The sequence below is a fragment of the Octopus sinensis genome, linkage group LG9 (genome assembly GCF_006345805.1).
Source record: "Octopus sinensis linkage group LG9, ASM634580v1, whole genome shotgun sequence".
Taxonomy (NCBI): domain Eukaryota; kingdom Metazoa; phylum Mollusca; class Cephalopoda; order Octopoda; family Octopodidae; genus Octopus; species Octopus sinensis.
The window spans coordinates 91,667,143-91,689,642 of NC_043005.1; the positions used below are offsets into that span (position 1 = coordinate 91,667,143).

General features: G+C 34.9%; 1 protein-coding gene across 33 annotated transcripts in view; it reads left to right on the forward strand.

Moving 5' to 3' along the window:
• Window positions 1-22,500, forward strand: part of LOC115215841 — a 342,340-nt gene that overhangs the window by 37,578 nt on the left and 282,262 nt on the right. The window contains exon 2 of one of the 33 annotated variants that reach the window (XM_036506111.1): window positions 13,631-13,664. The exons of the other annotated variants lie outside the window; for them this stretch is intronic. The gene's annotated coding sequence lies outside the window, so the exon portion shown is untranslated. The remainder of the gene's footprint in view (window positions 1-13,630; window positions 13,665-22,500) is intronic. 33 annotated transcript variants of the gene reach the window in all.

Below are 22,500 nucleotides of genomic sequence, written 5' to 3' on the forward strand. Positions count from 1 at the left end.
GATAATTCTTTAAGGCTATTTCAACATCACCTTCGTATGACATGTCAAACACTTAAAACAAAGTTCTTGTGATTGATTGGAAATAAATTGAATTTCTTTTTTTTTTAATTTAGAAGTGAAGCATTCTGATGTCCTGTGACTGACAATTTGAGTGTTGTTGATCAAATTCTATTCATGAATTACATAAATCACATTATTAAAAGTGATGTTATTATCAAATATAAAATGTGTGCTTGTCAGTATGTTTAAAGCAGTGGACTGGCATACAAATGTCTTATTGAATATTTCTATTTTATTGTTCTTTGCTTATTCTACTAGAATATCGATTTTCTTTTATCTTATCCTTTTACTAAATGAACACTTCCTATTTCTTAAAGTATATTTGAAACTAATACAACACTTATAGAGATTTTTCCCTCTTGTATCAATTTAAATTATATTTTTAATTTTGATTCAGTACTTGTTTTGCCAGATTTACTACTGTTGAAAATTCTCATAACTTCAGTTTCTTTACTACCCACAAGCAAAGGAGGTAAACACAAGGAGCTAAACACAGAGGGGACAAACAAAGACAGACAAACGGATTAAGTCGATTACATCGACCCCAGTGCGTAATTGGTACTTAATTTATCGACCCCGAAATGATGAAAGGCAAAGTCGACCTCGGCGGAATTTGAACTCAGAACGTAATGGCAGACGAAATACGGCTACACATTTTGCCTGGCGTGCTAATGTTTCTGCCAGCTCGTCGCCTTCAAGTTCTCATAACTTCAGTATAACAAGCTGTTCCATTACATATGACATGCCATTGATGGACACCACTTCCAGCTATCTACAATAACTTCAGTTTCATCATATAATGTACTGCCTGGTAGCTTGTATGAATGGGGTTCCTCACATACCTTTATCTCAAGATTACCCGGCTAGAATATTGTTTTATAACTAACATGATCCATTTTTTATGAACATGTACATTTTCTGGTTACTAAAACATAAAAAAAACGGCATCTTTATCCCTTTATCTTTCTTGTGTTTTACATGTAGTACACAGGACATATTTCCCTGGTGTCTGTGCATTATATATGATACACATTCATAATTTTTTCAATTGTGAGTGTGACTTGGGATTTATGAATGGAAAACAAGGGCTATTTAAAAGTCTGAAAACAAACAATGATGTTTAGGACAAACTACCGAAAATGTTTTGGACAGGTTAAATGTCTCTTCACTTCTCATTTGTTTCTTCTATTAGATGAACTGTTGTTTCTCAATGAGATTAACATGCATATCACTAACGAGTTTATAAAATAGGAAAAAAACAAACAAATAAATAAAACAAATGGAAAAACCTTACTGTTATACTTCTACTTTATATGTTTTATGTTGTTTGTAAATATGTTTTAGTAGGAAGACTAACTTTGGGATCCACATTATTTCTTTCAGTAATATTAGCATGTCTTGGTGTTTCTATTGATTGAGCTTTGGATCACAGTAATCCACATTTTAGTAATCCCTTCATGTTAACTGAACATTTTGTTAAAACTAGTTTCATTTTAGAACAACAGAACAATTTTTTTTTTTGTGGAAAGTTGATATTGATTTGTAAGAGAAATATTTTATCTTGAGTTTTTATAGCGTTAAGCAGATAATGCACAATTCCTCCCTTGGGTAAATCAGTCAGTTATCTTTTACAAGTTAATTGATCGAAATCTATTTAAGTGAGTTGACTAAGAATACACAGCATAATGTAACTCTAGCAACAAACAAGGAGTTCATTATATCAAATGATGCTAAGAAGCTTGTATATTTATACCTAATTATTTGATGTGTCTAAATTCCAAGTTTCTAATGATTAGAAATAGGTTAGAAATTTTTAGAAATTGTAATATAACAAAATGTATGGACAAGGAATTTTAATTTAATTTTTTAATGAAATATTCCACAGACTTAACAAAGTTATTTATTAATCTGTTTAAACTGTTTTCTTTTTTTCTTTTTTTTTTATAATCTGTTTAAACTGTTTTCTTTTTTTCTTTTTTTTTTATCTGGTATTGAAATAGTAAGGGAATATAGTTTAGTCTATGAACAACTGAATAAAGACTGTTTCATGTGTTCTCTCTATTCATCATCGTTTAACGTCCGTTTTCCATGCTAGCATGGGTTGGACAATTTGACTGAGGGCTGGTGAATCAGATGGCTGCACCAGGCTCCAGTCTTGATCTGGTAGAGTTTCTACAGCTGGATGCACTTCCTAACGCCAACCACTCCGAGAGTGTAGTGGGTGCTTTTACATGCCACTGGCACGAGGGCCAGTCAGGTGGTACTGGCAACAGCCACACTCAAGTAGTGTTTTTTACGTACCACCTGCATGGAAACTGAAATTAGCCATGCGGGTTATTCATTTTTTTCTTATATTTATTATTCAGGATAAATTATCGAATTATCTTTTACCTAATATTGGCTAAAAAATTCGCTCAGTCAAAGGATAAGGTTTTTAAAAATTCTGTTGTTTGGCTACTGATGTTTGATGAAAGTAATATTTATAAATTTCATTCCATTTTTATGTGCTGATACTTTTAAATGACAGCAAGTAAAATTTTAAGAGTCTTTAAGTCATTTGTGGAGACCTATTGCTTTGTGTATAGTTATGCATGGTTATGACTGTGCAGTTAAGAAACTTGCTTTGCAACCACATGGTCTCAGGTTCAGTTCCACTGTATGGTATCTTGGATTAGTGTCTTCTATTATAGCTCCATGCTGACCAAACACTTGCGAGTGAATTTGATTGACAAAAACTGTGAAAGTTCATTTGTCTGTATGTGTGCATGTGTATTTGTATGTGTGTATGTTTATGTGTGTATGTTTTCCTCACCCACTGCTTGACAACTGCTGTTTATTTACATTTTCATAACTTAGCAGTTACTCTTTTTTTTTGTACTTGTTTCAGTCATGTGACTGCGGCCATGCTGGAGCACCGCCTTTAGTCGAGCAAATCGACCCCAGGACTTGTTCTTTGTAAGCCTAGTACTTATTCTATCGTGAATACACCAGCATCGGCTGTCAAGCGATGTTTGGGGGACAAGCACAGACACACAAACATATATTTATATACATATATATGACGAGCTTCTTTCAGTTTCCGTCTACCAAATCCACTCACTAGGCTTTGGTTGGCCTGAGGCTATAGTAGAAAACACTTGCCCAAGGTGCCACGCAGTGTGATTGAACCTGGAACCATGTGGTTAGTAAGCAAGCTACTTACCACACAGCCTCTTCTGCTGAGAATAAGTACTGGACTTAAAAAATAATAACTCTCCTAGGCAGTGCCCCAGCATGGCTGCAGTTCAGTGACTAAATCAAGTAATAGATAAAGTATATATGTAATTATATACATACATATATATATAAATATATATATATATTTACACACACACACACCACACACACACACACACACACACGTACTTATCTAATTTGGTTGTTGCTTTATTGTTATTAAATATTTACTGCATTATCCATTACTGGAAGTCCTCTGAGAACTAATTTGTAAGGATATGATGTGGAAACTGGCTTGCATCAGTTGCTTTTTATTGCTGACCATTGCTTACACTGTGTGTGTGTGTGTGTATGCATGTATGTGTGTGTGTGTAAGCCATTAAACATTGATAAAAATGGAATGAAAGGACTAATAACAGATTGAAATGATTTGACACGAAGAACCAAACCCACTTGAAAGAAAGTGATATTTCAGACTAGACTTTTGCTAATTGCGAGGGATAGAAAATTAAAGCCCAACGTTTCTAATATCTATCATGAAACTTATTGGGCTGTCCGAATATTAGCCAGGCGAACTTCTGATTAATAATTTAATTATAGATGTCAATTGCTTCATCATTTCTCACTTTATCTGATTCTCTCTCCTTGTCTCTTATCTTGCTCTCGCTACCCCCCCCCATTCCCTCTCAAACAATATTTAATCAGTGACGTTTTAGTATTGTTTAAATTCACTCAGGCTTTTTATTGTAGCTTCAGTTTTAAAAAGGATTTGATAACAAACTCACTCTTGTGTTCCGGGGGGGGGGGGGAAATGTCGGCTTGCCAATCCAGTGAGTGATTTATGAAGAAGAAAAAGAAACAGATGTGCCCCCACCTACATCCATTGTAATTCAAATGATAGCTTTTAAGCCATTGCACAAAAATAAAAAGAAGTGCATTCTTAAGTTGTTTTGAAAGTTCATCATAGATAAAGGTGATGGAGAAAACCCCACCTCCACATTTGTAGACTATTAAAATAAAATGATGGGGAATTGATTTTTTTCAACCAGAATTCATATCACAAATAACAGTCCACCATTATATGATAGCAGTGTGTCATGATTTGAATTGTTGATTTTTGTTAGTATGAAACCTTGGTTTCTAGAAAGTTAATATAAATTCTATTAAAAAGTATACACATATATTTGTTGTTTTTATTTGCCAATTTTCAGCTCAAATTTTTTCAGTAAGCACATATTTCAAGTCACTACATGTTAGCAGTATAATGTCAAACATTGTTCCACATGACAATATTAGTAAAAAAAAAAAAAAGAGAGATAGAGAAAGAGGGAGAAAATTATTTATAAATTCTGTTGACAAAAAAGTTAAATGAATTGTAAAAACTAATGCATTAGTTATTAAATCCGTTTTCCATGCTAGCATGGGTTGATATAAATTTCATGTATGCTGTGAATATCTTTTTTATGTAGGATCATACAGTGAATGGAAATTGTTCATGAGAAACTATAAAATTCTCATTCATAGATTCAAGAATGTTACAAATGCAACATTAAAATATATAATTTTAGGTTTTAATATATAATTATAGGTTTTTGATTTAATTTCTGTTTACACACAGTTCTTTTAATTGTAACCTTTTAAAAGATTTAAAACTGGGTAAGTCTATAATTAGGAATAATTTTTTTTAGAATGGTGGATCTTGAAGCAAATAAAGCTATAATTAATAGCTTGTAAATATTGGGTTAAAAAACCTTTTGAATAGAAAAAGTTGAAGGCTTCTCATGGGACATCAGTAATTTGAAATTAAAACTAGTAAAGAGTCATACATTCAGAAGAGTTTGAGAATTACAAGGGGTTTAACAAACCAACTTCATCAAGTCAATTCCTTAAAGGCAAGTGATAATTTGGAGCTATTTTGTGAATGGAATCATCATCATCATTTAACATCCGCTTTCCATACTAGCATGGGTTGGACGAGTTGACTGAGGGCTGGCAAACCAGATGGCCACACCAGACTCCAATCTTGATCTGGCAGAGTTTCTACAGCTGGATGCCCTTCCTAATGCCAACCATTCCAAGAGTGTAGTGGGTGCTTTTACGTGCCACCGACATGAGGGCCAGTTTGGTGGTACTGGCAACGACCTTGCTCAAATCTTCAGCACATGCCACCAGCACAGGTGCCAGTAAGGAATGTAATCAATAAATGCACAGCATGTGAAGCAGGATGTCTAGTAGTTCTTCAGACATGTCTCAAAGGCTAATTTATTACTATCTAAGGTAGGAGCCAAACTCTGTTACTTTGGTGATCTAACATATACTGGGTTCATAACAACTTCATGCAAAGTATTTCTTTAGTTAGCAGATAAATTGTAATGTATTAGACCAAGTGAGATTTAAGCAGTGAAAGCAGGGGACTGGCAGGGAGACAAGTTCTGTATGATGACCTGTTGAATATGTAAAGGGAATCCAAGAGAGAAACTCTGTTATGCAACTGTTTCAGTGTTTACGCAAACAACATACATTATAAGCTTTTTAAAGTTGGGAGCACCTTTACAGAAAGAAAGGAAAAAAGGGTTCACTTTGCTGGTTACTGCTTAAAAATGATTATCATTTAATGCCCATTTTTCATGCTGGTCTGGGTTGGATGGCTTGACAGGTGCTGGCAAGGCCAGAGGCCACACCAAGTTCCATAGTCTGTTTTGCTTGGTTTCTACAGCTGGATGCACTTCCTAATGCCAACCATTTTACAGTAGGCTTTTTACATGACAGAAATTGTAGAGCAGTGTGGGACAGAGATGTTGAGGGCAAAAATCTTGTCATGAAGTGATGGGTAGAGAAAATAATAGGAACTCAAAAGTTAGGTGGATAATGATATTCTTTAATATAAGAAATCAAACCAATGGTGATATAATTCTTTTACTTTCTTTCATTCTATTACTTGTTTCAGTCATTTGACTGTGGCCATGCTGGAGCACTGCCTTGAAGGGTTTTAGTTGAACAAATTGACCTCGGGACTTTAAAAAATTTTTTTTAAGTGTAGTACTTATTCTATCGGTCTGTTTTGCTGAACTGTAAACACACCAGCACTTGTTGTCAAGTGATGATGGGGGCACAAACACAAACACAGAGACATACACACACACACACACACACACACACACACACACACACACACATACATATTTATACATATATATGGCTTATTTTAGTTTCTGTCTTCCAGATCCACTCACAAAGCTGTGGTCAGCCTGAGGCTTTAGTAGAAGACATTTGCCCAAGGTGCCATGCAATAGGAATGAACCTGGAACCATGTGGTTAGGAAGCAATCTTCTTACCACACATCCACACCTGCACCTAGTGATAGCAATTCTTAAAAAAAAAAAATAGGTGTTGTCAAGTTTGAATAATGCAAATGTTGCCAGTTATGATGAATTTTTATCATTGTAAAATTTAGTTTTATTTTATCAAAAACAAAAAAAAAATCCTTAAAATTTATCTGTAATTTTGTCTTTGTTACAAGAACGGTAACCATAGGTAAGTAGCTTTATATTCTAGAGGTTGTTGTTGGCACTCCGTAAGTTATGACGACGAGGGTTCCAGTTGATCCAATCAACGGAAAAGCCTGCTCGTGAAATTAATGTGGAAGTGGCTGAGCACTCCACAGACACATGTACCCTTAACGTAGTTCTCAGGGAGATTCAGCATGATACAGAGTGTGATAAGACTGGCCCTTTGAAATACAGGTACAGCTGAAATAGAAAGAGAAAGTTGTGGTGAAAGAGTACAGCAGGGTTCACCACCACCCCTTGGCAGAGCCTCGTGGAGCTTTAGGTGTTTTCGCTCAATAAACACTCACAACACCCAGTCTGGGAATCGAAACCACAATCCTACAACCACGAGTCCGCTGCCCTAACCACTGGACCATTGCGCCTCCACATTCTAGAAGTATAACCAAATGTAATTGTGCTTTAGCAGGCATGATTTCAATTGACTGTACCTCTGGAAAATGCCAGTTAGAGAGTAGTACACATAAACCGATGTTGCTGCCCACTTTTGCATTTTTTTTAGGGATATTGTCAAATGAATTTGCACCTGTTAAAATAGTTAAAACAGGTTCAAATAGTTAAGTTTCCATAGTCTTAAGATGGTAAGATGTAAGTTGAGGGTGATTTAACTGATGGACTGGGTGAGAAGAAAGTGGGATGAGGTGGTGCAATAGCACTTCTACAGCTTAATACAATTTGAGGAACGTTCTTTTCGGTACTGGTAATATTTTATCTGTGAATTCTTTACAGAATTTCATTTTATTATTTTTATATACATCAAAATGACAAAGTTGAAATATTTCTGTCTATCTATAATTAGTTTATGTAAAGATAAGGGTTTTTTTTTTGTGTTTTCACATACACACATACTGACCTCTTTTTCTATCTTCCCCCTTTTCCCCTCCATCCTATATCTTTCCCCTCTCCCATCCTTACTTTCCCCTTCTGCCCAATCTTTGTAAGTTCTAAACCACTTTTTCTGTATTTCTCTGAGTAAAGCCTAAGTTTTGTTCTTGTAGTTTTATGTTTTTATTACAATAGTTATGTTGTAAGATATTTTGCTATTGACTTATGAAAACTAACACTCAACTTGTCTACTGCTGTCATTGTTTTAACTATGAAATATCGATATTTCAGTGACCTACACACTAGCCATCAATTTGGACTGTATTATATAACCAATGAAAGATTAAACAGTGACATACTGTCCTTTCTTTTTCTGGAATATAGTTCTTTTTTATTTTAGAGAATTGATATTTGATACAAGTAGCACTTATTAAAGACGCATGATTTGGAAAAATTTCAAATAAAATATTTCTAATATATTTCTAATAACGTTTTTAAATAGTCTCATGAATTTTGTGTATGTGTGACATAATATAGATCTATAACTGAAATATTTTTGAGTAACTTCAATACTAAGTTTAGAAGGTGAATAAGAAAGCAAGCAAATAAATAAAAAACAAACAAACAAAATAGCACCCATTTAAAAACTGCATTGGTTGTTTTCCTTTTTATTAAAGAATGGGTTGAACAGGTTTAGTTGACAAAACACTCCCATCTTTGCTGTCCTTCTTTCTAATTGCTATGGCTCATGAATTTCTCTTATTTAATGAATTTTAACTTTTTTTTTTTGTTTTAATTTATTTCTGCTTATGTACATCATCAATAGTTCTCTTAAGTTATTTTTCCCCTCCTGGTTTATCTCTGCCCTCACCAGCTTTATCGCAACATTTATTAATGTTTTTCTTTTGTCAAACATCTAATCATATTTTCATAAGTTCTGATCTGATTACTCTTATTGTCTTGTGCTATTTTGTTGAGCTTCAATTTGTCTTTTGGTTTTTATCCTTAGTCAGGTGGAAAGGGGCAGTGCCCATCACACTTACAGGAACTTCAGTACTGATGGTAAGCCCTTGTCTTTATGTTTGTAACAGTGTATACTGTGCCAAGTGGTGGAGTTAAGGAGGTGACTTAACCTTTTGCCTCTCCAAATTATTTTCATAAGTTTGTCTTATATGTCCATGCACACTTTCAGGTTTTTAGCTAGCACTTGTTTCATATCATCATCATCATCATCGTTTAACGTCTGCTTTCCATGCTAGCATGGGTTGGACGATTTTGACTGAGGGCTGATTAACCAGATGGCTGCACCAGGCTCCAATCTTGATCTGGTAGAATTTCTACTGCTGGATGCCCTTCCTAATGCCAACCACTCCAAGAGTGTAGTGGGTGCTTTTTACGTGCCACTGGCACGAGGGCCAGTTAAGTGGTACTGGCAATGATCTCACTCGAATCTTTTTACACATGTCACTGGCACAGGTGCCAGTAAGGCGATGCTGGTAACAATTACGCTCAAATGGTACCTTTTACGTGCCACTGGCACAGAAGCTAGTTAGCTGCTCTGGCAATGATCACACTTGGATGGTGCTCTTAGCACCCTACTAGCATGGGCACAAGTGCCAGTAAGGCGATGCTAGTAATGATCACGCTCGAATGGTGCCTTTTATGTGCCACTGGCACGGAAGCCGGTTAGCTGCTCTAAAGCTTTCCTTTCATAAGTCCCCAGTTAATCTGGTGGTCGAAAAAAATTGGCTATATGTATCATATGTATATGTATATGTATCAAGGGTGCACCAGAGAAATATGTCCTTTGGTGGCCAGGGTTTAGTTTAATGCTAATGAGAAGACAAATTGTTGACTCTGAAGTTGGCAGTCCAAAACATGATCAACCCAGGCACTTGAGTGAAATTGTAAAGTTGAAAATAATAAATCATAAAATTAATTTTTGTGTTTTGTCATTATTGCGTTTGGAGTTTTGCTCTTGCACAATGTCTGACACTGAAACCTTTTGGGGATTTTTATGTATATGCTGAAATGAAGCATTATATATATTCTAATATTTCATAAGAGTTTCTAAATCTCACCTATTTAGAATTGTGTTCAGAATATATATGCAACACACATGCATGTGTAACAGGATGAAGGTCTCTGGAACGCTTACCCTGTTACATTCAATTATGTCGAAAGGAAAGCCAAAACTTCAACTATCTTCAACAGCAATAAATAATATTTTATTTTGGTCTGGATTCGCAAATCAAATATATATACATATATTTTCTTCAGGGCAAACCGGTAGCCAAAGCCATGAAACTATTCACAATAGTTAACTTTTGTGAGCCAAAATGCTGTCTCCGTTCTTGCGTAGAAGTTGGTTTTCTTGTACGTGTTGGTTTTCTTGAGAGAACCTTGAGTCATGTCCATTCGATTCGGCTGCAGCTTCTAAAAGACCGATCTAGCTGGAAAACTTTCTGTTGGCAGTTCTCTGCGCATGCGCATGAGGGAACTTCCAATGGCCTACAGGAAGTAATCCAACTCTGCGCATGCATGCTGAAAACTTCCAAAATAGCGTCACTACACATGCATGCACATGCTAATGCATATTGTCATACCTGTTGGTGTTGTTCCAACCACTCCACTGGAAACTTTATTCCAAAATCAATCCAAAATTTTGCTTTGATGGCAGATACCATCTTGCAGCCACCCACTTGCAACATGTGATGTTGATACTGATAAAGGGTTTTGGCAGGGGCTCATTTTCTAAATTCTCCGAAATGAGTAACAATTTGTAGTCATTATGCTAATAATAAACAAATGCACTGTTCAATTCCACTTTTTTATTATTTTTCAATTGGTTGACTGTTTAACAAACTAACTAATTGATTGTTCACTCAATCACTCACTTCATCAATCAGTCAGTTGTGTTTGTCATCAGAGTCCTTTCATCGCCATTCAGGACTTCAATGTTTTGCCCTTGCTACACCAAATCAGTTTCAGGAGAGCATGTCATTGAAGAGGACTGTGACAAGCACAACTGATTGATTGATTAAATGATTAATCAGTCAATTAGTTGATGAGATAGTTAATCAATTAATGAATAATAAAGATGTGAAAGTGAATCAGTGCATGTTCTTATTAACAGCATAATGACCCTCCAAAGATGCAATCAAATCAATTTCAACGTGCAAGTTCACTTGCAAAAATCTTGTAACCCAAATACATAAATGGAATTTGTAGGTATTTCCCCCTGACAATAATTGACTAGTCAGGATCTGAATCGAATTGGTTGTAGTTTTGGTCACATTGGACCCTGAAATTTCCTCTGAATTGATTTAATACTTTGGACACCCTTAGTTAAACTGCTAATCACCTGTGCCGGTGACACATAAAAAGCACCGTCCTAACATGGCAGATGCCAGTGCCGCCTGACTGGCGTCCGTGTTGGTGACATGTAAAAGCACCAACCGATCGTGGCTGTTTGCCAGCCTTTTCTGGCCCCTGTGCCGGTGGCGCGTAAAAAACACCCACTACGCTCACGGAGTGGTTGGCGTTAGGAAGGGCATCCAGCCGTAGAAACACTGCCAAACCAGACTGGAGCCTGGTGCAGCCTCCATGGCTTACCAGACCCCGGTCGAACCGTCCAATCCATGCTAGCATGGAAAAACGGATGTTAAATAATGATGATGATGAAACATATTAGACTTGAAGCTGGTAGAAAAACTTTGAAGAAATAGAGGATTGAGAAAGACAGAGTAGAATTTTGGTGAAAGTGGTTTCGACAGAGGTCACAGCTGAGATGAGCTGCTTTGTTTTTCTCTATTTAATAATCATGGCTGAACTGTGATAAAGATATAAAATATTTATTACTAATGATATCTTCAGGAGATATCTTTATTTGAAAGAATGAATGTTATTTGTCCAATCTTATATAATAGCGTTTCTGTTTATTTTATTTTATTTCATTTGATATATATTCTTCTATAGAATCTTAAATATTCCTGTTGAAAATTTACTGACAGTGATGAATTTCTGATTGCTTGTGTGAGACTTACTATAAGAACTTGGTAAGGTTTGGCTTTATGATAGGAAATTTATAGAAATTAAAACCAATCTGAAACTGAACAACTTTAATAATAGTTTTTGAATATAGTATATATGGAAAACAGGACAAGGAAACAGAAAAAGGACCCTTCATCAGTTGTCATCTGTCTGTCTACTCCTCATTTCAACAACAATATGAGTCTGCAAAGACAGTTGCTCCCATAAATTCTAAATATTATTTTAGAATTTATGGAAGCAACTGTCTTTGGAGATTCATACTGTTGTTGAATGCTTGAAATAAGGAGTAGATAGACAGCTGACAACTGATGAAGGGCCCTTTTTCTGTGTTTCCTTGTCCTGTTTTCCATTTTTTCCTCGTTGTTTATGAATTTCTTATTTGCACTGTTAGTTATGTCCTGTACCCCCATATATGTGTATGTATGTATGTATATACATATACACACATGTTTGTGTGTTTGTGATTACCCCCTCCCCCTACCACCACCACTTGACAACTAGTGTTGGTTTGTTTATGCATCTGTAACTTAGAAGTTCTGCAAACGTGACCTATAGAATAAGTACCAGACTTTAATATAAAAAATATGTACTAGGAATGGTGTATTTGACCAAACTTTTTAAGGCAGTGCTCCAGCATGTCTGCTCTTCAATGACTGAAACAGGTATAAAATAAAAGATAAAAACTAAATATGAAAGTTTTATTCAGTTTTATTGTTTAGGTTCTGAGTTCAAATTCTGCTGAGGCTGGTTTTACTTTTTGTTCACTTGGAGTTGAGATAAAAACCAGTCATCTTTTATATTTTATCAATAAACTAAACATTTCCTTTGTAAATTTGTGACATTGTGCTTCCTTTCCTGGAAAGGAACAACACAATCTTTCTCAGTATTGTCTTAGACTAATTTATATAAATAGCAATCTCTCTCTCTCTCTCTGCTTGTCTGTCTGTCCCTCTCCTTGTTGATTTTCCTAACATACATATCAAAGGCAGTGAGCTGCAATGATAGTTTCCCTAGCTGTATATTCTGGAATTTATTTAAAAAGTGTGAGCTCATTTTGTTAGCTGAATATTGAATAGAAATGTATAGAAAATGACATGTACAAATTGTATTTAGCTATGTGTAAAATTATTTTTTATTAAATAATAAAGAGTGACATTCATTTTAATCCCTTTAAAAACAAATTGCTTTTCCAATTAACTACAAAATTGAACATCACCACAGGTACCCACCCACTTGTTCATTTATATTTATCATATTACATTACACACACACACATTCATTCATTTAATCTCTCTAGTGACATTTCAACATTTATGTCTCCTTGTTTGAATGAATAGATATATTTTTTCTTCAATAAATCTCTGTCCAGTTCAACAAAACACCACCCACACACTCAAAACTGAACAGGTGCAATGATATTAGCATGTTCTAGGAGTGACTCACTGTGGAAGTGGTTGGCAAACGAAAAAGTAAATAAAATTTGTTTTGCTTCATAGACTTCTTGGTATGTCAATTCTTTTTATTCTTCTATTTGAAGCTTTAGCTTAGCCTGACATACTTAAGGTATCTAGAGTTAAACTTGACTTTTGCTTTTCCCCACAAATACTTTGCCACACTTTTTCTCTTATTTTTATTAATATTAGTCAGTTCTTTTGACATTTACAAATCTGTTAACATATCCTTCCAAACCACTACCAACTCAGCCATTTTATTAGTTGTTTCTCTCTCTCTCTCTCACTCACACACACACACACACACAGTTAAATACCAGGTCAAACACTTATTAACTCTTTCTGAACCAGTGCCGTCAGTCACAGCGTGCAACTCTTGATTGTTTTCTAAAATAACCTGTAATCTATATCCTAATAAATATGTGTATTTATTAAATTAAAAAACATTTTTTACTTTAGCTTTGTAGAAATTTCTAAAACTGAAGATAAGCAAGTGATAATTTTCTTTTTCCATCCTTTTCTTCTTGCATTTTGTGATTTGATTTTTCATGAAAGCTAACATAAGTGTTGTGATTCTGCCCATTCCTATATCTGTGAACGTTTTTGGAGCTATTGAATTTTCTTGAGCTTAGATTTTTTTTTAAAGCAACTCAAACATGTAACCAGTTTAGATAGGGACGTACTGAGTAATGGGCTTTCTTTTAACATTAATTACTATTTGTGATTATATTTTTTTACTTGTTTAAGTCTTTGAAGAGTTTTAGTTGGACAAATCAACCCCAGTACTTGTTTTTCATTTTAGGCCTGGTAATTATTTTATTGATCTTTTTAATCAAATTGCTAAGTTATAGGGATGTAAGCAGACCAAAACTGCATGTCAATGGGTAGAGGAGGGAGGTCAAGCACACACACAAATGCAAATGTGTGCATGTGCACACATGAAGGGCTTCCTCACAGTTTCCGCCAAGTTTACTCACAAGTCATTAGATGGCTTGGAACTATAGTAGAAGACACTTGTCCAAGCTAATGTGCAGTGGAACGGAACCCAAAGCCACTTGATTGTAAAGCGATCTCCTTAACCACTCAGACATGTTTGCACACACATATATATAGGTCAGTGGGATGGTAGAATCATTTGGGTATTTAGTTGCAGCCCTTTGTGTTCTGGTTTCAAATTCAGTTGAGGTTTACTATGCTAAAAGTATTTAGTTACAGCCCTTTACAATCTGATTTCGGGTACTGATGAGATTATATTTGCCTTTCGTTCTTTTGGGTGGGAAAGTGCAGTGATAAAATAAAGTACTGATCAAGTACAGGAGTTGATTCCATTGACAGTTCCTTCCCTAATAAAATTTCTGGCCTTGTGCCTATGTAAGAAATCATTTCTGATTGAATTGTGACCCAATATTTGTGAGTTCATTCACTTTGATCATTTGGATATTTTATCTGAGTTTTGCTAGAAATGGTTAGATGAGTGGTCAAGCATTTGGGTCATTTACAACTAGATGGGAGGAGGAGGCTTGATAATGTGGTCAGATAATTAATTCAAGGACTGGAGTCACACCCTTCACAGATTAACCCTTTAACTGTGAGCTTATATTTCATGGTTATTCAAATAATGATGCTAAATATCCACTAGCTGATCGAATTAGTATATTCTGCAAGTCCTGTTGCTTCAGTGAATTTGATATATCTCAACAAAAAAGTGGTTTCAAACATGGCATTCTTCAACAAAAGACAGATTGGTAGGTGAAACTGCTTCCCACAGTTAAAAGCAATGAAATTTTGAGTGGATATGTCAGATTTCCGTAGTAAAAAGGTTAAAGGTTAAATCCTACTTTATAGATATAGCAACAAATATAAGCAGTTTTAGCTTATACTTCATCTCAACTCTTGCGTCCTCACCATTTCTCCTTCTTTTTCTTGGACCATTGAGAGAGTTTCTACAAAGTTGCCTGACTTGCTAGAATTTGCAACCAAATCTTCTCTAAATCACTACCTCTTGTCTTTAAAGAATCAAGATACATTGGCTAACATAGTCTTAGACTCTCTTGAAAAACAGACTGGCCAGTCATGGATAACACAATGCACTTGAAAATAAAATATATCTTTGATGGTAGGGGAGCTCTGAAAGGGGTCTCGGGAGTAACGTCCCTGCCTTCCTGAGCTAGTTTTTCCATTACATGGTAGAGGCCTTGGTCTCAGGACCACTCATGTCTAGAAACTGAGGTTGTGGGGTAAGCAAAAGCATGCTCCCTGTAGAAAATCCAGCTACAAAAAAGCCTCATGATAATAGCAAAGGAGAATGGGCACCAGCCAGCCCAAAGGCTGGTGTGGGCTGCACCTGCCTACCTGAAAAAGGAAGGTGCAAACCTTCATCCTGGGTTGTGCAAACATGACTTGCCTTATGATGGCAAATAGCCTGAGGAGAAGCTTGGGGTGAGGTTGGGAAGTTGGAATGTGGGCACTCTGTGTGGAAGGGGAATTGAGGTGTGTGAGGAATTGAGGAAGAGGAGGGTGGATGTGTGCTGTGTGTAGGAAGTTAGGCGGAGGGGCCAGGGTGCAAGATTTGTGGGGGTCAAGAGAAGAAGGCTGGAGAGGAATGAGGCTGGTATGCTCTGCTGGATGTGTGATGTCAGTGTGCATGTGCGACAGAGCACTGGTGTATTGACAGAGAAGTTGGGCATAAGAGGAATTATTTGAAGTGTGCAGGAGAGGAGTCTGTACTGGTTTGGTCATGTTGTGCAGGTGGATGAGATCAGTTGCATAAAAAATTGGTGATAACTTAAAGTGGAGGGAAGATGTGGAAGAGTGAGACCCAGGAAAAAATGGGACAAAAGTATTGAAGGCTGATCTCAAAATGCTGAGCCTTATAAAGGAGCTGACAGAGAACCAAGATATGTGGTGCATTGTACTCAAGAAGACTTGCCTACAACAACAAAATTGAGGTCTTAAAACCAAGGTGCCATTTAAAAAGTACTGGCGTGGATACTGGTGTCACATAAAAAGCACTGGTGATGGTGCCGCATAAAGAAGCATGTTGTACACTCTGTGGAGTGGTTGATGTTAGGACAGGCATTCAGCTATAGAAATGAAGCCAAAACAAACTATGGAACCTGGTGTTGCTGATTCTTGTCAAGCCTGCCAACCCATGCTTGCATGGAAAACAGATGTTAAATATTGATGATGATGATTGATGGTGTTTTAAATGAGATACACCAATCTGTTGCAGGGTTCACTTCCCAGTTATTGCTAATTTACAACTGAGAAAACTAGAGCAATGTAAAAAGGAAGTTTTGCTCAAGAGCACAATGTATTGACCGGTCTAGGAATTAAAAGCATGAGCTCTAATTCCTAGGCCACATGCTTTCACTAGTTCACATAAGACATTATTTTAAAAAAATAGTTCATGTTTCTTTCTTAGATTTCAGCTGAAGCTCATTTTAAAGGCAACAATTTAGCAATCTACTATTGAGTTACTCTGACATAAATACACCCAAGGAATTAATAAAATTTAAAGCTTATTGACTGATGGGAGTGGCTCTTTACAATCATTGGTTGTTAAATTAATTTACTACCAATTTATCTTATCATATTTACAAAGAAACTATCATATGAAGTCCTTTGATTGGTTGAAGTTTAATTTTCTTCAATTGCTTGTCACCAATGGATTTTTCAGTGTACCAATCTTGCCAAGCAAGTTCTGATGTTCACTCTGAGGTAGCAATATTACCTAGATGTGTTGTTGGACTTCTTTTCTGTCACCTGAAGATCAATTACAGCAGAAGGAATATGAGGACAATTATTTTATGTTGACCTAAAAGACAAGGTCTGTATTACACTTTAGGAATTGACAAGCTAGTTCTAAACTGTTATCCTTAAGTTGATATTAAACCTTGATTTTGTTCATTAGATCAATGCCCTATAACTAAACAAGTTTGCCGGTCTTACATTTTATACAATTAAAGTTGTGTATTTGTATTGATTTTGTATTAGAATTTGATAAAAAGAAGAAAAACGTAAACCACTATTATTCTCAACAATTTTCACTAACTTTTGCATCTAATTATTAATAAAATGCAGTAGCTTATTTCAAGCTCAAAGAAATATCTTATAATAATTCTACTTGTCTTTGCATTACTTAGACATGTGCCCAATATGCGTGGCTTGTTATTGGTATGCAAGAATAAAAGAAATTTCTTTATAATCTATCATTAATCTATCTATCTAGGTCGTTTCACAGGATGCCCCAAGCCTGTTTCCACACATTTTCTCATTATCTCGATCTTCCATAATGGTCCTCATCTCCTGTATCCCTTCCATACCAGTATCCTCCAACAAGTTGTCGATGTAAGTTGTCTTCCACCTTCCTCTCCTTGTTCTTCCTTCTGTTGGTTACCAGAGCACCAGCTTGTTAGCAATTTTATCGGTGTGTTGGATGCAGTGTTCAGCTAGCCTCATCCTTCGATACTGTATCTTCAATGTTACATTTGGTAGTCCCTGGTATAAGTCTATCATTAAACTGTACTGTATAAATCTAATTTACTGCAAGATGTTGTTTTCTTGACATAGCAGTATATGAAAAAAATCTGGAGGATTCATTGGTTACTCATGGGATCACATGGGAATGAAATAGGAATCATTTGTGTGGTATATGAAAGAAATATTTTGTCCACATATCACTTAAAATCAAACACAGATGTTGTAATGACTGGCTATTTGCATTGTCTATTCCAATGCTATTCTCAAGCCATTTAGTTTCTGTTATAGCCTGAAAAATTGTATCTGATATAATTTTGATCCATTAACCTTGAAACTATGAAACTTTTCAAAACACAACTACTACTTTCAGTTTCAAAACATTGTTGTCATCCTGTATGCATGTATGTATGTATGTATGTATGCATGTATGGATATATGCATGTATTATCAGTACCATTGTTTTAATGGCCAATGTTTCATGACCACGTGGATTACATAGAATTTGTTGTGAATTTTCCTGCAGCTAGATGCCCTTTCTGTCATCAATTATTACCTGTTTCCAAGTAAAGTAATATTTCCTTAGTAATGAAAATGTTTTCACGGACACAAAAGACACTGCTTGTGTGATGGTGATACAGAAATCATATATCAAGAGGAGACACCAACTGACATGTAAATGCATGCATGTATGTGTCTGTCTGTCTGTCTCTTTCTTATTTTATATATATATATATATAATAATATGAAGGAATATTATTCCAAACTTACATGGAAAAATTCAATTTAGAAATACTAAATCAAATTTCACAAAATGGAAAAAAAAAAACACCTTTTATCAATTCAGTAATGAAAAATTAAATTATACCATTTAGAAAAATTACATATAGAAAGATTAAATATAAGATAAAACATATAACGATGATTAAGTAATGTGTAAAATAGTAAATAAAACGTTTACTATTTTGCACATTACTTAATCATTTTATCTTATATTTAATCTTTCTATAATATGTAATTTTTCTAAATGGTATAATTTAATTTTTCATTATTGAATTGATAAAAGGTGTTTTTTTTTTCTAATATATATAAAGAGACTTAGTAATTTTAATATTTCTATTATATATATATATATATATATATACACACACACACATACACACACACACATACATACATATATACACACACATACATATATATATATATATGTATGTATATATATATATATATATATATATATACATATACATGCATACACACACACAGAGTTACATTCTCTGATCAGTTGATATTAAAGTTTCAGTTAATTCATTGCTTTTATTAACAAAATGACTTTGTGCTAATCATGCTAAATATGTTTGATATCTAATTCAGGAATAGAATATCAGAATGGACTTTTTGTTACTTCCAGATTTAATGCTTTGTTATCTTGTCTAATTTCTGGGAAAAATATAATCTCTTGTCTGTTTCTAATGTTAGAAGCTTATATATTTTGTAATATTAGAAACTTTTAATTAAATTTCTGATCTTGTTTTGATGTGATATTTTTAACATGATTTGAAGAAGTTAAATGCAAAGAGATTATTGAAAATATTTTCCATTGTGTGAAGGTGACATTTTGTTTAAAATACTCTGCCTCTTACATGTAGTACATGTGTGTGTGTGTGTTAGATGTAGCACTGAATCTCACTTAGACCTTGAGATTTGCACTGTCCAGAGCATCTATAAATTGTTGCTTCAAACGGAGACAAGGGGTTGGGGGTAGCTGTAGGGTAGGCTTTATGCACCGTGCTCTCCAAGTCCTGGGCAAGCTGCTCTAGGGGCTCCCCTCTAATCCTGACATGGGTGTAGAAGCGTGCCCTGTACATTACACTCTGGCACATAGTGCCATATTTCCTCTGAATTCATCTTTGTCTGTCTCTGACTGCGTCTGTCTCTCTCTCTGACTGCATTCATTTCTGTCTGTCTCTCTCTCCGATTATGTTTGTTCCTGTCTGTCTCTCCGACTGCATTCATAACAGTATGTTACATTTAAGAATGGGGGTGATTCATTTGACTACAACACTGGGTGGCCCAAACTTATATTTTACCCATGCTTGCCACTAAGCTTTTCTTTCTATATAATTTCAGTTTCCTTGTGAACAAAAGGTGTAGCAGTAGTTACTTTTTGTTGAAAAATGTCAAGCATTTATCATAGATTCTTATACAATTTCATATGGAAATCTTTGTTCACATTCTGTTATGTTTCTATTGCATTTGTGTAAAGTTCTAGACACTCCAATATTCAATAAACTCAAGCCTGGAGAGTAATAGATTCAAGAGAGTAAAGTTTCATTTTATTCTGTAAAATAGCAGACATCAATATCAAATGTTGTATGTTTGAAACTTTGTTTCACTTGGATTAAATCTCGGTTGTTAGCATGCTGGATGTTGAAGAGGACTAAATAAGAATTGCTTGTACACAATTAATTTTAAAAGCTTAACTGGAAAATATTGATGACTGAGAAGCAATGATCATTGTTAAAGTATTCTATTTCTTTACTACCCACAGAGGCGATAAACAAGGACAGGCAGACAGATTGAGTTGATTATATCGACCCCAGTGCGTAACTAGTACTTAATTTATCAACCCTGAAGGATGAAAGGCAAAGTCGACCTCGGCAGAATTTGAACTCAGAACGTAGCAGCAGACGAAATACGGCTACGCATTTTGCCTGGCGTGCTAACGTTTCTGCCAGCTCGCAGCCCTCTCTTTGTTAAAGAATTCATATCACCTAAGATATATTCTGTGTGTAGAGCTTGTGTATAAATGTCTTTGAGTAAAGCAGCAACTGCAATATTTGCTCTCTTATAAGATGCATCTTTGTTGTTTAAATTGCGTTGAGAATGTTTTCTGAAATTTATGTCATTTTCATCATCATCGTTTTAACATCCACTTTTCATGCCATTATGGGTTGGATAGAATTTGTTGAGGTGGATTTTCTCTAGTTAGATACCCTTTCTGTTGTCAACTTTCACCTGTTTCCAAATAAGGTAATATTTCTCCATGACCAGACATTTTTTATTTTTACAGAATAAGGGAAATGGGCACCACTTGTATAATGGTGACACTCTTTTCCAACTCTCATGTGATGTCAGGACAGTTACACACACACACACACACACACAGTTTGCATCCACCAGATCCAGGCTTTGGTCAACCTGGGGCCACAGTAGAAGACACTTGCCAAAGATGTTGTGTAGTTGGGAAGCAAACTTATTGCCTGACAACAACACCTGTGGCTGTTTATATATATATATATATATATATATATATATTATCTAATTTAAGAAAGGGAATGCATCTTCATGAAAGAAGAAAGTGTATTTTTGAGACAGAGAAACACCAGAATGACTGATGGATGCTCAGAAGTGCATTTAACTATGAAACTTTGCCAGAAAATGCCACTAAAAGTGAAAAAAGGTTCCTCACCTGTCTTGAAGAGCAGTAGCTGAGTTGGACTGTGAGAACCGATCTAATTAATACTAGCAGGATGATGATTATGGTATATGTGTATGTATGTGTGTGAGTATATAGATGTATGCATATATTATACACATGTAACATATAGCTGAGTTGGACTGTGAGAACCGATCTAATTAATACTAGCAGGATGATGATTATGGTATATGTGTATGTATGTGTGTGAGTATATAGATGTATGCATATATTATACACATGTAACATATAGCTGAGTTGGACTGTGAGAACCGATCTAATTAATACTAGCAGGATGATGATTATGGTATATGTGTATGTATGTGTGTGAGTATATAGATGTATGCATATATTATACACATGTAACATATTGTTTATTAGAATTCATTATAGACACAGAAGATTTTAGATCGGATGTTTGAATTCTAATTTACTGCATAAGTATCTTTGAAATATCACAATCTTCATTCTATACAATAGTCTGCTAGCATGATTTTAGATTTAGAATGGAGGTTGGTGACATTTTTAATAGTTAGCCCTATTCTTTCTTTAAACACAATTTTCTCATATATCATGATACGTTTCCTATATTTTACTTATTGTTTTTGATTTTGAATAGTTTGACATATCTAATTTTTGTATTTATTTTCGTGTCTCTCTTTTTATATGGTGACATTTGTGTTTTGCTTGTTGACATTAATAGAAGCAGCCATATTGAGATGGATTTTATTTGACTTAATAATTCAGTGTTGCATGTTTGATTCAAATTTTCCTTAACAAGAATGCTATAGGCATTGATCAACCAATATCAGTCAAAGAAGAAAAACAAAACAAAACACAATAAGAAAGAAATTAGTAACAAAACTGTGTTTATCAATGTGCATTGATTAAGTTTGTTGTATACAGCGATTTTTAGAATATTTCTGAGAACATTTGGTTGAACGAAGCAAAATATCTTTCATTGTTGGGAATTAGTTTGTTATATTTTGTACATCTGATATTGTTATTTTTTCCTGTGAAATATAAGGAATTAGTAAAGAGAAGCACAATACAATTTACTAGGTGTACACATTATTTATAGTTTTAGCCAGCTCTGATCAATGATTTTTCAAATAGTTTTTTATATTTCATCTTCATTGCATTACAATAATTTTATATCAGTTCACATTAAAGATTTTATAAAACTGCTATGTCACCCTAAATTCCTGCTGGTTGGTCCTTGAAATCATAACATTGTAACTTCAACAGGTTTTTTTCAATTAATTTCTAAAGTAAAATTCATTCCTGAATTGATGATGGATCTTCTCTTGGTTTTGACAATGATCATTCAGTTGTTTAATTGACTGAATTACCCACCAATTAAATTAAT